The 15,688-nt window shown below is 44.9% G+C and overlaps 1 long non-coding RNA gene across 1 annotated transcript; it reads left to right on the forward strand.

The window, feature by feature from the left end:
• Positions 1-26: 26 nt before the first annotated feature.
• On the forward strand, positions 27-15,458 carry LOC146203531 (uncharacterized). Its single transcript, XR_014702420.1, has 3 exons — positions 27-122; positions 878-1,045; positions 15,317-15,458. It is a non-coding gene; the product is annotated as an uncharacterized LOC146203531 (long non-coding RNA).
• Positions 15,459-15,688: the final 230 nt, after the last annotated feature.

Consider the following 15,688-nt stretch of genomic DNA (forward strand, 5'->3'; position numbering starts at 1 on the left):
TTCCGTGGCTTTTGTTATAGTAAACGAGACTGTGCCTGTTCCACGGACGGGTGCGATCGAACTGACTGGTGTGCGCGCCATGAACAACCCTGGCACATCTGCTGCGGCTTCGGTACAGAAAGGTTAGTGCCCGGTCTGTGAAAAGATTTTAGTTGTGGACAAAGCATGCCAATGAAGGTGCCGCCATGTTCAAATTTTAGCTGCCCCTTTTGCGTGCAATGTTCGTGGTTATATGCTGTCCGCTTACCGTTCTTATTTGTCACATACTGCAGGGATTTGTGCCAAGGTATGCACTTACAGCACGCGCCATTTAGCACGGTTGAAGGCGAGCACTGCACTGCCTTATGATGCTACTGACTGGCGCTTGATGCTTTGTCTTCTATCAACCAGATACTCACGGCACTCGTCAGTGATTAGCTGCTTAGGGCGACGAAGCTCATTTTATGCTTTTTTCGTTCTTGGCCCCGATTCTCCATACGCTGTTCGTTTTGATCACATCCGGGTGAAGTACTTGCCTATGATATCGCTCGAGCATCACTACGAGCACCCTCATTTCCCCTTAATTGATCTGCTTGTAGCGTGAAACTAGTGATACATATTGAGCACCAAAAGCTCGAAACTAGCACTGAACCTTTTACAGCCAAAAGCGGCAGCTATATGGATGATATTCTGCGTACCCTTGATGAAATTTTACCTAGTTTGCGTCGGGTACGACAAAAGGATAAGCTCTGTTGAGACAACAGAAATGATAACGTAAATACCGTTTAGACAACTCCATTGTAGCACGGAGACCACGTAGCGGTGCTTAGAAGTAATGAACTCGCTACTGAACTCCCCTTATGTGTGTGTGATTTTTCTTTCCTGTATGTACCTTCAGTTTCTTACACTCCTTACTAGAGCCCTGCACGGGTTGGATTTTCCAGCCCCTTCCCTGGCCCACGTTTGAAGACCATCCCGGGCCCATGGTTCCAAGCCCATCGGCAATGATTACATGGCCCGGACCCGGCCTGCGCTTCCACGACAGGGCCCGTGCCAAAACTGCAAAGTAAGTCTGAGCAGACGCCTTAAAAATGTATTGCTTAACTAGCACATAACAATAAATCAAGATGAGAGACAAACCTTGCAAAATATTCTTGGTAGAAAAGGGCACAGTTAAAGCACCGACAGAAGCAAAGGCTTGGTGAAGAATATTTTGAGAAGACATTTTATGTAAAGCTATCTAGCACAAAACTATGACTGCTTATAAGCAATTGGCTCTTGGTGCAAGTTCTTTGCTTAATCACCTACAAAAAGACTGCCCCTGGCAACTTTGCCCCAGGAACATGAGTGGGCTAGGGCAGAAAAAACCAAAATTTACATATTCATTGAAGAAATCACAGCCACATTGCCACATCTCTGTGGAGACGAAAAGCGGTAGTGTCTGTTCATTGTGCATGTATATGTTATTGGATATGTAAAGCAATAAGCTCTTATCCTACAGCATTTATTGTAGCGTAGAGACATTCTTTGGAGGGGGGGGGGGGGGCAAAGCAGACAGTCAGAATTTTTATGAACAGATGGCTGCCTGCCGAGCAGTCAATTGAAGGTCCTTGTCCATGGGCTGTTATGAGGCTTCAAATGTCCAGCCGTTAGCAGTAACACAAAGGTTAGAAGCTACCCTCTTGCTCACTGATTGCTGAGAAATCCTAAGCTGATGGCGTTGAGTACTTCAGTAGGCACGTGCTTATGCAAACGGGCTGTGTCATGCATGACAGGTTACAGCACTTCATAACACCTCCATTGTAGTACAGTTTGCTATCGAGTTTTGAGCCTTTCCTTTTTAACTTTTTTCACTTGTGTCATTGAATGTAGCCCGGCATGTTCGTACTAAATTACTTGGACAAAATACCGAGTGGCACTGATTAAACTCTGTTTACAAATGGGCTTTCTCTCATTCTCAACATATGTACTAGTAGTGGTTCATTCATAAACCACTGGAATGATTTTAGTGCTCGAATTCCATCTCCAAAAGAAGCCATACACAGCTTTACCCAGCCTGGCCTGGTTCCGCCACTGCAAGCTGCAAGCCCAGGCCTGCATGTCAAGCCCGAGCCAGGTCCAGACCCATAAAAATGGCAATTTCCAGCCCGGCCCAGGTTTTTGGGCTGCCTGAATTCATGCTCTGCTCCATACACTGTTGAAATTATTTGCCGAGAATAAGTTCTCAGCAGGCAGTACTTTGGTAATCTTTGTTAGGAAGAAATTACATGCCATAATTTTTTTGCCCTGGAAACTTGGGTGATATCTGGCTTACACGACTACCTCAAAAATATCACCCAGACGTGTCCCTTGCCTGCAGTCGCTTGCTGTACAAACAGCATTGCAATTTATTTGCTGACACTATGGCGCATGTAGTGCAAAACAAAAGCAGGTCATTATTTGCTAAAAGATGATTGTGAAAGTGTGAAAAATTTCAGTCACTGCTACTTTCATGGGAAAATGTCGCATGGCCTTGTATAGCCAATTAGGGCCAATTGATGAGAAATGTTTGCTCAAGATTTCTGCCAGCAGAGTAGGCACTGCTGTCATTTCTAATAGCTATTTCGTTCATTCATTTGCAGCGGCACCAACATGTTCTGTTGTCTGTGTTTTGTGCACCCATATTCTATTCGTTGCTTTAAAACATTTCTGGGTAAGTGCAGTCGAGACAGCGAGCATAGTGTTGGGCGAATTCACCAGGCGGCATGACAAAAGGAGGCAGTGTGGTGTAGAGGAATCCACTTGTGCCAAAGACAGACTGCAACCATGCCAGACAGGTTGCCAAGACATCGAATGAGAAGCCAGACTAGCCTATTGTCAAGAAGCTTACCAAATGCGGAATCAAGCCAAGACTGAAGCGGCAGCTACAAATGCGGCACCGGCCGATGGCTAATGCTCTTGACTTGGTTCAAAGAGAGCTGAACCTCTACAATTTTTAGTATTTCATAACAAAGGCTTCAAGGATTTGCCTCAAGTGATTCCAGGTAGCCCTGCATGCACAAACCTTTGTCACGGATACACCTGCAAGAAACAAATAGTGGCGCGTAATTGCTCCAAGCGATGTTCTCTTTGTTTTCCTTTTTAACTTGATATCATAAAAAGCACCCTGTGTGGCAGCGCCTGCTGACTTAATCATGTCATGTGGCCTTGTGATGTCACGCAACCTGACGGACAGTCATAGCAGTGCTGCGTCACCTTCCTGCCACTTGCCAGATACATGCCCATAATTTTTCATGGATGCCAGATTTTCTGCAGTATGGGACCCATCACAATATTTTTTGTTGCCAGAATCTAATAGTGCAGTGTTTCGTGACTTTTTTGTCGCTTGTCCGGCAGCAAGACACATTTATTGCCGAGATATTTCGATTTGAAGTTGAAGAGGTCTGCTTTCCTTCCAAGGGATTTAGACTTGGGAAAATGACGCAAACGATAGTGTAAACATAGACTCCGTGATTCTTGATGCATAGCGAGCAGTGCAATCTAGCAGCAGCTGAAATTAAAGCTACAGTTCGCCAAAGCCGTCTATTTGTTTGCACCAGGCATATATCCTGAGCTTGACTGCAAAGTTCTCGCAGTGAATCTTGAACTTGGCACCCACAGAGCATGCGGTGCTTTTTAGAGTTGAGGTCACTTGACTAACGGGATAGAATGTACGAGCGCCGACGTGGCGGCAAAGTTTGTAGCTAGCGAAGCTATGGATGCGGCCACTGACATTGCCGAGCTACCATCACGAGTGACGAGTAAAGACTGCTACAGATGGTCTTTTTTGAATAGCAGCAAGGGGTGAACAATGCATTGTGGCAGAAAGTTAAAAGAAAAAAGGGGTGCACAGGGCCTGTTTTGTTCAATTTATTTCGTTTCCTTCACTATTGTATTTCTTAATATGAACCAACTGAGCTCCCTTTCGTTCAATGCTTCCTTGGGTGTCTACACCTTATATGGTGTACTCTAGCGTCGTTGCCCTGCAGATGGCAAACTGATGTGCCAGTAAGATCTGTGCATGCACGCTAGGACAGCAGGAAATAGAGAAATAGAAATATTACGAGATATTTTGGCAAACTCCTATGCTTATCATAGATATGAGACATCGGTGACACTATTAACAGCCAGCAAAAGCATTCAGCACACTTGGGATGCAATTGTTTAGCGGTGAGTGAAAAATATGTGTAAAAAATGCAAGTGCACTACACAAGTAATGTAATGCGAGAGGTCTCAGCTGTTCGTGTGGCGCAATGGCTAAGACATTTAAAACTCCAAAGGACTTAGGATTAAATCCCTTTCGAGGCTGTTTTTTTTTTAAGCACCCATGTCATTTTAAATCTTACTTTTTCCAGCCTTTCTTTTCTTTCCCAGCTCCACTCGGGTCTGTGGAGGTTTATTCTGCCCAGTAAGTTATAACTTAATCCTGTGTGCATTTCATACCAGATTTTTCAATAGAGAAGCTCTTACTGAGGCATGAACTTCATCAGAGGAAAACTCTGCTGCTCCGCACTTGTAAACCAAAGCATGTATATCAAAAATGAAACCATGTGGTGATGCCAAATGCATAGCTGTGACTTCAAAGAACCAAAACATACCAAAACGAAACTGACTGCCTGTGGCACTGCCAAGCGCAAATTTATTTTTGGCTTCCAATATTTAGCTTGTCTTTTTGCCATTTTTGAAACAAAAGTTAACAATTCAAACATGCAACCATAATACATGTTAGGCAGCCTCCGGGATCCCTTGCATGTCATTGTGCATGCATTTGCGATTTCTGTATTTCTGCAATGCCTGCATTTCTGTTCTCTTTTTTCTACCTTATAAGAGTTTTGTTTTCAGTGAAAGTGGTGTTTTTGTGATTAGGAGCCAGTATACCATCGCTGCAAGCCTACTTTTTCTTTCAGTGTTCCTTTAGCACTACTTGCAGGTCTACTGCAGGTCTTTCATATTGCACTCTGAACAATTTTTTACCCATGCTTTTCATTAAGATTTTCGAAGCATGATGGGTTGTAGCGAATAGATTTGATTGCACCTGAGAACTTCAAACACAAATTGAGAGCCTGTAATTTCTCTTTCTTTTTTTTTTTTTTGCTCACTGCGTGTTCTTTGCGAATGATGAATTTGACCACTTGCTTCACGAGGGAAGGCTCGAGGACATTGAAGCTACTTTGATTGCCCGTCACTAGGCACAGTTATAGCAGTCAGTCTCGTAGCTCACTGGCTGCATGAGGTATTTGAGGTTACTACTCCTTATCGCCATAGACACCAGCAGGCTCAGCATATGTATCTAGGCATGCGGCTTCTTGTTGGTTGACCCCTTATCATTTATACTGCGCAGTTTGTTGAATAATGGAAGCGTACAAGTTGACGCAGGAAATGAAACGCCATGCAGTCCTCATCGCACTGGCCGCGCGCCATAGCGACTTGGAAATTGCCAACTTTCTGAATGTAGCGAAGTCTTTTGTTAACAAGGTGCGAACAGAACTGATGTGCTGTGACGGTGACGTGGCATCTGTGGCGAAAAGGAAAAAGCACAATCAGCGGTCAGACGTCATCAGAACACCTGATTTTCTTCAGAGGCTGCAAGTCATCGTGAGTGACAACCCAGAGAAGTCAATGCGGGCCATTGCAAAGGAGCTCGATGTCGCAGAGTCAGCTGTCAGGCTTGCTGTGCACGAGGACGTGCGGTACCATTTCTGTGTCATGAGGAGGGCGCAATTCTTTTCTGGTAAAGCTCGGGAGAATTGTCTGCTCTGGTCCAATTCGCTTGCTAGGCAAGCTGAAGAGCCTGGAATGCTCTTTTTTTTTCTTTCAGATAAAAAGAACTTCGATCAAGACCAAAAAGCTAATTGCCATAATGAAAGATGGCTTTACGGAAGCGCTAATGAGGTGCCGACAGCATTGCACACAAAATTTCTGTCTGTGATGGTGTCAGCAGCCGTCAGCAACAAGGGTGATGTCATGCTGCCACACTGTTTTGCAGAAGGACTCCGCGTTAATGCTGCCGAGTACGCAGAGGTGCTTGCCACCGTTGTGAAGCTCTGGACCGATACTGTTTCGAAAGGAAAACCTTGTGTCTTTCAGCAACATTCGGCTCTCGCCCACACCGCCTGCGTCACCCACGAGTGGCTGGCCAACAACTTCCAATAACCACATCACTCCCAACTTGCGGCCTCCTAGTTGTCCAGATTTGAATCCACTCGGCGTCGTTGAGAGAGAAGCCGACAAAAGACCACATAATACAAAAAAACTCTGAAGGTCGCCACTGCGAACTCAATGGGCAGTACCTCTAAGAACCACCTGATCCGTGCATGCAGCCATTTCTGAAGCCGAATTGAATTGGTTATTGCTGCAAGTGGCGCATTCATTGAGTAATGTGAAAATAAACAGTAAGAGAAATATCTCCTAAAGTTTGGTGAAAATATATATATATTTGCTGGAGATATTCTCTGCCTGAAGCCAACATTGCATCCTCAAATGCCTCGCGCACCCGGTATATTGCAAGATATGTGGCTCGAAAGTTCAGGCACAAATCAAAATGCAGTACTTATTCTGTATCTAATTTTGAGCAAATTATGTGTGCAAAAAAAAGAAAACGAATTCATCTCAAATTTTGACCACCGAGGTCTTCTTTATATGTCTGCAGAGCTTACAAAGCTCGTAAACACGCTGGAAAATTCGATTTTTTAAATTATTTATTTCATTTCAATAATTGAGATTAAGACAAGCAGCATTCATAATTTTGCGATGTTTTTGAAAAGCCCAGAGGTTCCCGAGCCTGGATATTCTTCCCATGACTGAAAAATTACTCTTCGCATAGAGAAGTTCTACGTCCAGATAAGGTTCTGTTTTTATGTGAAGTCACTAAACTAAGAGCAGAGCTCTAAACCAGAGCAGATAATGCACCTGAAGGTGAGGAGATGGAAAAAAATTATGTTCTAGGGCTCTATTTAATGTCTCTGCCCGCGTCTTGTGTATTTTCAAATTTAGCAGCTTAATTCATTCACGTGCTCGTAGTTCAGTGACATTTTCATATAATTCTGTAGTGTTTCTTATGCTGGTACCATATGCTTGGACTATTTATATTCACTTAAAGGGGTCATGACAGCTAAAATTTGAGCATAAACTGATTATTGCATTTCACTCCATTCACGTTAATTATAAATCCTCGAAATTTGAGATTTCAGCGCAGTAGACAGTTTAAAATGAATTTTTATTATTAATAGCGAAAGCAGCTTTATGGTTTGGCAACCTTGGGCGCTGACGTTACACGATATCATCGCCATGTTTTCTGCTATTCATGGTGACTGCGGCACTCTTGCATGCATGCCGTGGATTGTGGTCACTGAGAGCCTTTTTCTTTCTTCAGCAAAAATATTTCATTCGCATATTTTTTTTACTTTGGCAAGCCTTCACTATAGGGACCGGGTGCCCGTTGTATGGCGCCACCTTCACCTAGGTGGAACAGCGCCGCCCGCGGCGGAGTGCCGAAACAGTGGAATGCCGAGGCAGCTGAGCGGCGCAGTCGTTTCCGTTCTGTGAGGCATTTTTGAGCCTGTTCCTACCAGTCGTTTTGCGGTGTGGCTTTGAGAGCTTTGAGCTGCGTTGAGTAATCGCAAAGAGGATAGTTTGACCGGGAAATCTTGAAAAATAAAAGGGCCGCTCTCGGCAGGGCGTGCATGTTTTCTTTTTTTTTTGAAACCGCCCGGCGCATGGTATTTCTGTTATATACTCGAAAATGTCGCGCGCGTGATTTCACCATGCGCTAGGAACACCTTCGTTAGGTACTTGTTAAGGCAACTTCGAAGGCGGGAATTGCGCCTGCACTGCGCGTCCATCTTATATTAGGTCTAGTCGAAACCTGCCTGAAGATCAAATACTGCCGAGCCGTGTAGCCGTGGCGCCGTAGTAGTGGTAGTTGTAATGGTCAGCGTTCATGTAAAATGAAAAAGATGCTGCACCTGACTTTTCTGGTAAAAGCTGGGCTCAAACGATTCAGAGTAGAATAATAGCAAATGACATTCCAGTTTCAACCTTGCAACGAGAGCTGTAAAAGGAGAAAAATAAACAAGCAAGACAAAAGTAGGATCCTATTTATGGTTAGAATAGCAAACACACATATACTTCCAGGACTTCCTGCACAATTACGCTACAATAGCTCACTGAACCCGGCCTTAAGACCATCAAACTTAATCATAATATAAGCCAAATGAGTAATACCACCTCAGCATCATTTTTACATATACGACAGTGCTCTTGTTGAACACGTCGGAGCTGCTACATATAATTGACTTAGAAAATATTATACTATACATATCTTTCTCCCAACATGCTGCGGAGGTTGTGAAAAGAAAAAAAAATAAATTTCCTGCTAGTGTTCTCTCAGCGCAGGAAGTTCAATGCGATTGACCGCACCTGCCTTGAACATCTGAAGGCAATAGTCCAATACTGTCAAACTGTTAAATACAATCGAAAAAAAAGAAACACAGTGTGATGTGTTGTAAGGTAAGACACCGACCACTAAGAGAGCGTTCTATTGTTAAATGAATCCCTCTGATGGCTCGTTCGCTAAGGTGGTCTACTTTCTCAGCGTACCACGAACTTGCGGGGCCGATACCTAGCTGACCTCGATACCTGATGAGTGTGAGGGGACACGACCATGTATGTAGTTTTCTATTTGCACGCAAAGGAATCCGGATAACTGAAAGCCATTGCTTTTACAACTTTGTCACTGTAGCTTGCCGGACTGCTGCTAAATCTGTTTACATTGGCCATAGAAGCAATTTCTGAGAGAGTAAAACGGTCTTGTCATACTACGCCACAATCAGGAAATCTCACGTTCACTAAAATGCCGATGAGAAACACATGTATTTAGGCGGGCCAGGAAATGGACGCTGCTGAGAAAATACGTAAAGCCGTGTCAGGTGTAACGTGAATGCGAAAAAAAAAAACTGCTACATGGCCTTCGAAATTAAAAAAAAAATGCTACGTTTATGCTCGTTTCCACACATTAAATTGTATTTTTTTTCTTGTTCGACTTTTATATGAAGCCGATAGCAGATTTTGTATTGATTGAGCTGTGAAATGAGTGATTGTATTAAGCAAAATGGACATGCCGCAAACAAATGTTAACAAATTCCAAGAGTATCAACGAAGAGCTCTCAGCGCATTTTCATTGGTTGACAAACGAAAAGAGGAAAAATGACAAGATCATGGTAATATGAATTGTTCATGTCTCCTATCCGCTCTTTCTGTTAAGAGAAAAAAGTAAATTATCTTTACTATGTCAGCGAAAGTATCTGCACAAACATTGTCTCTGCCCATCACTGAAGAACGTAACGCAGCCCGAACGACGATGGTGGAGCTGCCTTTTCTTTTTCCGTGCTGGAGTTTTCTTGTACACAGGCGGGGAAATGCTAGCGTTGTAACACGTTCTAGGGTTATTTCGATTTCCAATTGTCAATAAAGTGACTACAGATGAAGGAGTGCGGCTTCGACTCCGAGACTCTCGTGCCGTCACTCCTGGGGAACAGAAGGCATAGAGCATCCGGTAGCAAGCGGAATTTTAAAAATTTGGCACTTTCCATGATCACACAGTAACCAAATACGTAGATTCGTGCCTTTGCCTTTCAAAGAATCATGCTTAGGTCACCCGTCAATCATGCTTCTGTGGAAACCCGTAGAAAGGAATCGACTTAAAAACGTCAGACGAGTTTGCGTAGCTGCCAGAGGAGCCAACAGCACCACGTTTCGCCAGCCTTGTTTGGCCAGACTTCATTTCATTGGACATATTCACACAACTAGCCCAACTTTCTGTTCTCTTGAGGATAGTATATTCACGCACAACGTCATCTAAACCTTAGGATTTCCAATTTCCAGAAAAACCAATGACAAACAGTACGCTCCAATGCGCTGGCAATGCGCCGGCCGAGGCCGGCGCATTCCGGCGTTTGAGGAAGCGGCGCCCGTACAGCTACCCGGTCCCTATAGTGAGCAACCTTAGCGATCCTTGGACTTGTTTTGGGCTTCGTCTAGAGATTGTCGAGAAGGCCAAAATAGATGTGCTCATGCTGTATTATTTAAGCATACAATCTCAAGCACATTATTCTCACGTTTTGAGAGTTAGCTTGTGTAGCAACAAGCGCTCCCATATATAAAAAGACATATGTCCAACGTTTCCTTCCTGGTCTTAAATCGATAATCAATCAGCAACACAGTTGATATGAATCGAAGTTCGGTTTACATCCGGCTTCTGTTTTGGTGAGCAGTCAAGGTCGACAAGTCTCGTTCTGAACGAGGCCAATTTGGGAAAGCGACCCACAGGTTGCCTTTGCAAGTGCGAACATCGGTCAAGCTGAGCGGTTCCTTAATCGCACACCCTTTGCAATCATCAATCGTGAATGGGCCTTTAAACTGCACGCTGGTCACATGTTGGTTACAGTCAGTCCGCAGTAAAAACATCTTCAGAACACAGCGGGCCTGTCTGTAAGCAGCACAATTTCTGCTGCCAAGAAGGGTAGAAAGGCCTTTATGGCTTATTGGAGATTTAATTGACCACGTGCTCTGAAGTTTCTTCAAAAAGCCGATATTTCTGCTATAAAACATTAACATTTCTGCTCCATAGCTGTTTCAGAACGTCTGTCCTGCTTTCTACTCCATTTAGCTGCTCCAAAAAGCATATTTGCTTACTCCAAGAGCTGCTCTAAACACCTATTTTGGCCACGCACACATGGGTACTGCTTTTCACGAGCCCCTGTCCAAAAGTGCTGGAAGAAGACAATAACGATGCTATTTTGGGGCCTACTTCACGCAACTTCAGCACTCAGACTTCGACTACCTTGAAGGAAAGTCATCCTTGCCACTTGGAGTGTTCAAACGTGGACTAGCCTCCCTTGCGCTTTATAATGGCGTTCGCACCCTGACTGCCTACTTACTTGACCCTGTGGGCCTTCTCGATGAAATCCTACAGGCCCCTCATGATGAGCCCACAGCTGGGCGTCTAAACTTTATTTTACTCTTTCGCATTCAGGTTAAATAATATGGGCCCATATTGGTCTCGTCTATCTGCTAATGTCACGCTCTGTGTCAGGAGTTGCTGCGACTGCTAACGCCACCGAACACTGCTAACAAGACTGCAGGACATACAACCAAACCAATCACTTGCGAGGCCATTCCAACAGATCGGCATGGACTTACTAGGTCATTTCCCGACATTGACATCTAGCAACAAGTGGATAATAGTAGCGACTACCTGACTCGCAACGCCGAAGCAAAGGGCCAAAGGCTTCTTCAGACTAATTATCGTTGTAGAAAGCGAGAAGCACATCATAATATCCGTCGTGTAAAAAACCCACTTCTCGTTGTCCGTGGCATTGTCCTCCTTGCATGCATTAGCAGTCAATCGGCCTGAAAGTTAAGCCGATGTAACTAGTTTCTCGCTTTAATGTCAGCACAGATAGCCCGCCGCGGTGTTGCTGCCGGCTAGGAGCGGAGAAGCAGGTCAACTCCATCCCACCTTGTGTATGGCAGGGAGCCCGAAAATTCCAAGAGCACTGTGGAATCTACACTGCAGAAGTGCGAAAGGCTGAGCGTTGCTGGTGTACATGGTGCATCACGTTTGCTCTCATTATCATTATCAACTAAATGCACCGTTATCATTGCTAATGCCGTCATTGTCATTATCACTAATTGCAGCGTCATTGTCAGCGCTACTATCGTCGCATGTGAGACAACCGCCAAGCTTGCCTTGCAGCGCCGGCTGAGCACTTTGCCATAGATGGTCCAGCGAGGTATACAAGTACATCATACTCAAGTGCTCCAACACCAGATGGATGCTTTGAACGCGAAGGTTGGCAGAGGAGTACGGAATTACACAAGCCGGCCTGTTGGAGATATTCCAGCTTGCGTGGAGAGAGCAGATCCATAACCAGGTTTGAGAAGCAGAAATGAAGAGATGGCACAGCGAAGCACGGGCGAAGTCATCCCTGGCGGTGGACTCCAGCACAAAACACACAATCGCTAATGAGAACATCTATGACAACACACGAGACAGCGGACGGCAGCGGGTTACTCTGCGAGGCACGGAGTGGTTTTCTGCGCACAAGTGCTCCATGTGCGACGCAGCCGATAAAACCATACAGCATGTTGTGATCGAGTGCCCGAAACTGTGGCCCTCCCCCCCTACAACTGCGACATCAGCACTGATGGAGACTCTTTCGGCAGCACTTGGTCTGCAGTCGATGTCACCACCCAAAGAGCACACCCTGGGTAGGGCAGTAGAGGTGACAAAGCACCGCCTTGACTGGTGGCGTAAACGAGAAGATTGTTGAAGGACTCCCCCCTTCTTTTCCTTCCCCTTTTCTTTTTTCTGGACTTTTGACCAATGCACAGCAGTTGGTATAGTTTTTGTTCTTTTTCTACTCCTTTATTTATTGGCCTAATGAAGAACTCTGTGATCCCTCGCTACAAAGGGGAGTGGCCGCATCAGCATCATGCAGACAAGGAGAATTATGATGTGTGTTTTAGCTCATCGTCACGATAGACAAGGGCCCGCCGGGGTGGCGCAGTGGTTACGGCGCTCGACTACTGTTCCCAAGAATGCGGGATCGTAACCGGGCTTCGGCGGCCGCTTTTCGATGGAGACGAAAGCAAGGCCACCTGTGTTCTATGCGATGTCAGTGCACGTTAAAGAACCCCAGGTGGTCGAAATTTCCGGAGCCCTCCACTACGGCATCTATCATAGCCTGAGTCGGTTTGGGATGTTAAATCCCGCAAACCAAACCAAATCACTGTAGACAAGATCTATGTGTAGTTCACGATCCCGGGCGTGGCGCAGTTGGTTAAAGCTTAGGCTGGCGATGCGAGGGATGCAGGATTTTTATCTTTCCGGTGACATTAGTTTCGGTTTCAGGTGATGTAATTTGATTGAAAGCTATATTGTGACCGAACAAACGCCGACAGTATGAGCCATTAAAGCGCAGCTGCATCACTTTTCGAGAATTCTGCGACATTCAAGAATTTGACTCTCCATAAGCTGTCGGTAATGCTTGCAAAGTGTTTGTGTGCTATCTTTAAAACTGATGAAATAATCAACGATTACAATTCGAGCTTCTCCTCACAGCACTGAAGGACTTCGTAGAAGCTCGATGATGACATCAAGGACGGTAATATTTTTTCTTTTCGTTACCTTCGCCCACATCATGCGGTGCCTTTTTTTTTTGATGCCATCAAACAATGTTTCTGGGCCTTCAATTTTGGTAGCCTTGTTTTTACTTCTTCCAACCAAGCCATTCTACACGGGAAACATACCGGTGCCGTCAATGATGTCATTATGTTCCCCCCACACGTCGCTGTGTGGTGAGGAGAAGCTCGATAGCTGAAGCGGTTTAAATCGCTATTTGCGCCATTGTTTGAAACGCTAGCGCGAAGATATCTTGCATGCTTAACCTGGAAGCTGTAATCATTTGATTCCTTGAAACTCATCAAAATCTACAACCGGTGCAGTTTCCCTTTAAAGGCTTTCGCCTTAATACAGCGCTCGATGTCATGCTGATGCCACATGTAACGGAAAAGGACAGCCTCAGTGTCACTGCCTACCTTCAGCGTGCAGAAGTAGCCCGACGACAATGAAGATTACAAGCCAGCAGACCGACTCTAGGTTTGGATGCTGAATCACCATCGTGGATTTAATGAAAACCATAAATTTTATGCTGCTGTTTCCGCAAATCAAGTTCACTCATCTAGATGAAATGGGCTATGGAATTGTCCCCAGATGCTGCTGACAGCACCCCAGGGATGATACATGTCCAGAAATTGTATGTTGTGTGTCTATAGCCCTATTATAACTGATGGACACTGTTTATATTTTGCTTGATGTTTATTTTTGCCTACCTTTCTATTCAATGTAGAGCATTGGGCCGATGCTTCTTTGAGAGGGAAGTCATACCGCAAATGATGGAATAAGAACACAAGGTTGCAAAGAGCATATGTAGGCTCTTGAAGAAGTTACCTGTGCTCCTTCTGCCATTAGCTTGTTAATCGGTGTGATGAACCACTAGTTTAAGAAACACTATCACCAACCAAATTATTTATTAGAACCCAACACTTCGCGACCAACTCGGTCCCTTCCTCAGGGGCGACTAAAGTTCGAGGCCCGCAGTAGCAGGCAGCGGCCTATACTTGGCCGATCTGAAGAAGAATGGCTATACACGCGCCTTTATTCCAATGTGCTTCCCGCTGTCGAGATAGCAGGACAAGAGGGTCGGTCAGCACGGAAACGACGAAGCGCCCTCGCATCGTGCTCCCATACGTGGCGGGCACCAGTGATGCGCTTGCACGCATCCTGCGCAAACACTTCTGTGTGTCGCACAAACCTACCTCAACAGTCTGCCGTTTTCTGCCGCTACCAAAAGACCGTATTCCCAAAGAAAAATAACCAGGCGTTATTTATAAAATCTCGTGCTCCGAGTGCTCTGCCTCATATATCGGCGAAACAAAAAATCTGTCGGCGCATATTGCAGCACAAAAATGACGCCCTGCAATTGAACTCGAAAAGCAACCCCCCTCGCCGAACACTGCGAATGTGCCGACCACAAAATCACCTTTGACGAGGTGAACATACTTGATGTGGAGACCAATCCTTTCAAAAGACGTCACGTCTTTTTTCGGTTCATCCGGCTGACAGCTGCAGCAGTGAACAGGAATCCGGGGACGCTACCCTGGCTCTGCTACACAATTGGACTTCGCCACGTGTGCCTGCTACTGCGGGCCTCAAACTTCAGTCGCCCCTGAGGAAGGGACCAAGTTGGTCCCGAAACGTCGGGTTCTAATAAAAAATTTGGTTGGTGATGGTGTTTCTTAAACTTTTGTTTCAAGTACCCAACCAGGCGGAGTTACACCGAAGATGTTCAAGTCAATGAACCAATAGGAAAAGCTTTAGGCCTTTCCAGTGACAGGCGTCGTAAAGAACCAATGAGTGCGGAGGACAAGTCTATTTGCCATCTTTGAGCCTAGTCAGAGCCTCTATGAAGGCACACAAAGGACAACTTGATAAGAAGTTATCTAGCTCATTTTGGATATGTTGACATTCATCCAGCAGTAGTTATGGCTGACTGCATGGCAGTGTAGCCGAGCCTCTGAAATCTGCTTCCAAAAATTGATGTCAACATACGCAGTTTACTTGTGCAATCCGCTGGTGTTGGCAATACCTGTACTTTTGTTTGTATTTTGTATTTTCCAGTCTACAAGAGTTCTGTTTCTAGCTGTCTTTTTTTTTGAGACTCACTTTTGACAACTTGGAAAATCTTTCTTTTTGCAGAGTTCAAAACCTGGAAGGACCATATGGAAATCTGTGAAGTGGCTCATTTTGTTAGTGGCAGGAATGGCTCATCTGCATACCATGCAGGTCTTTGCAAATGCACATCTGCTTGTTAGCCGACTCTGAAAAATATGAGGGCTAAGGAACCTGTTCCACGTCATGTTCAAAATAGGCTATGCTTATATGCCTAAGCTGCTTCTGACATTCCCATGGTGCTTTCGATTTTGTATACAAATGCTATCTGAATAAAAGGTGCCTACGTATTTTGTATGTTTAATGAACTCAAGCATGTGATGGCTCACATGCATGACATTGTTAATGATGGTCCCCAAGATACACAGCATTTAATTGATGCTAATTATATGGAGTTAG

Source organism: Amblyomma maculatum, chromosome 1 (genome assembly GCF_055883805.1).
Source record: "Amblyomma maculatum isolate TAMU_Amacu chromosome 1, ASM5588380v1, whole genome shotgun sequence".
In the NCBI taxonomy this organism is placed as follows: Eukaryota; Metazoa; Arthropoda; class Arachnida; order Ixodida; family Ixodidae; genus Amblyomma; species Amblyomma maculatum.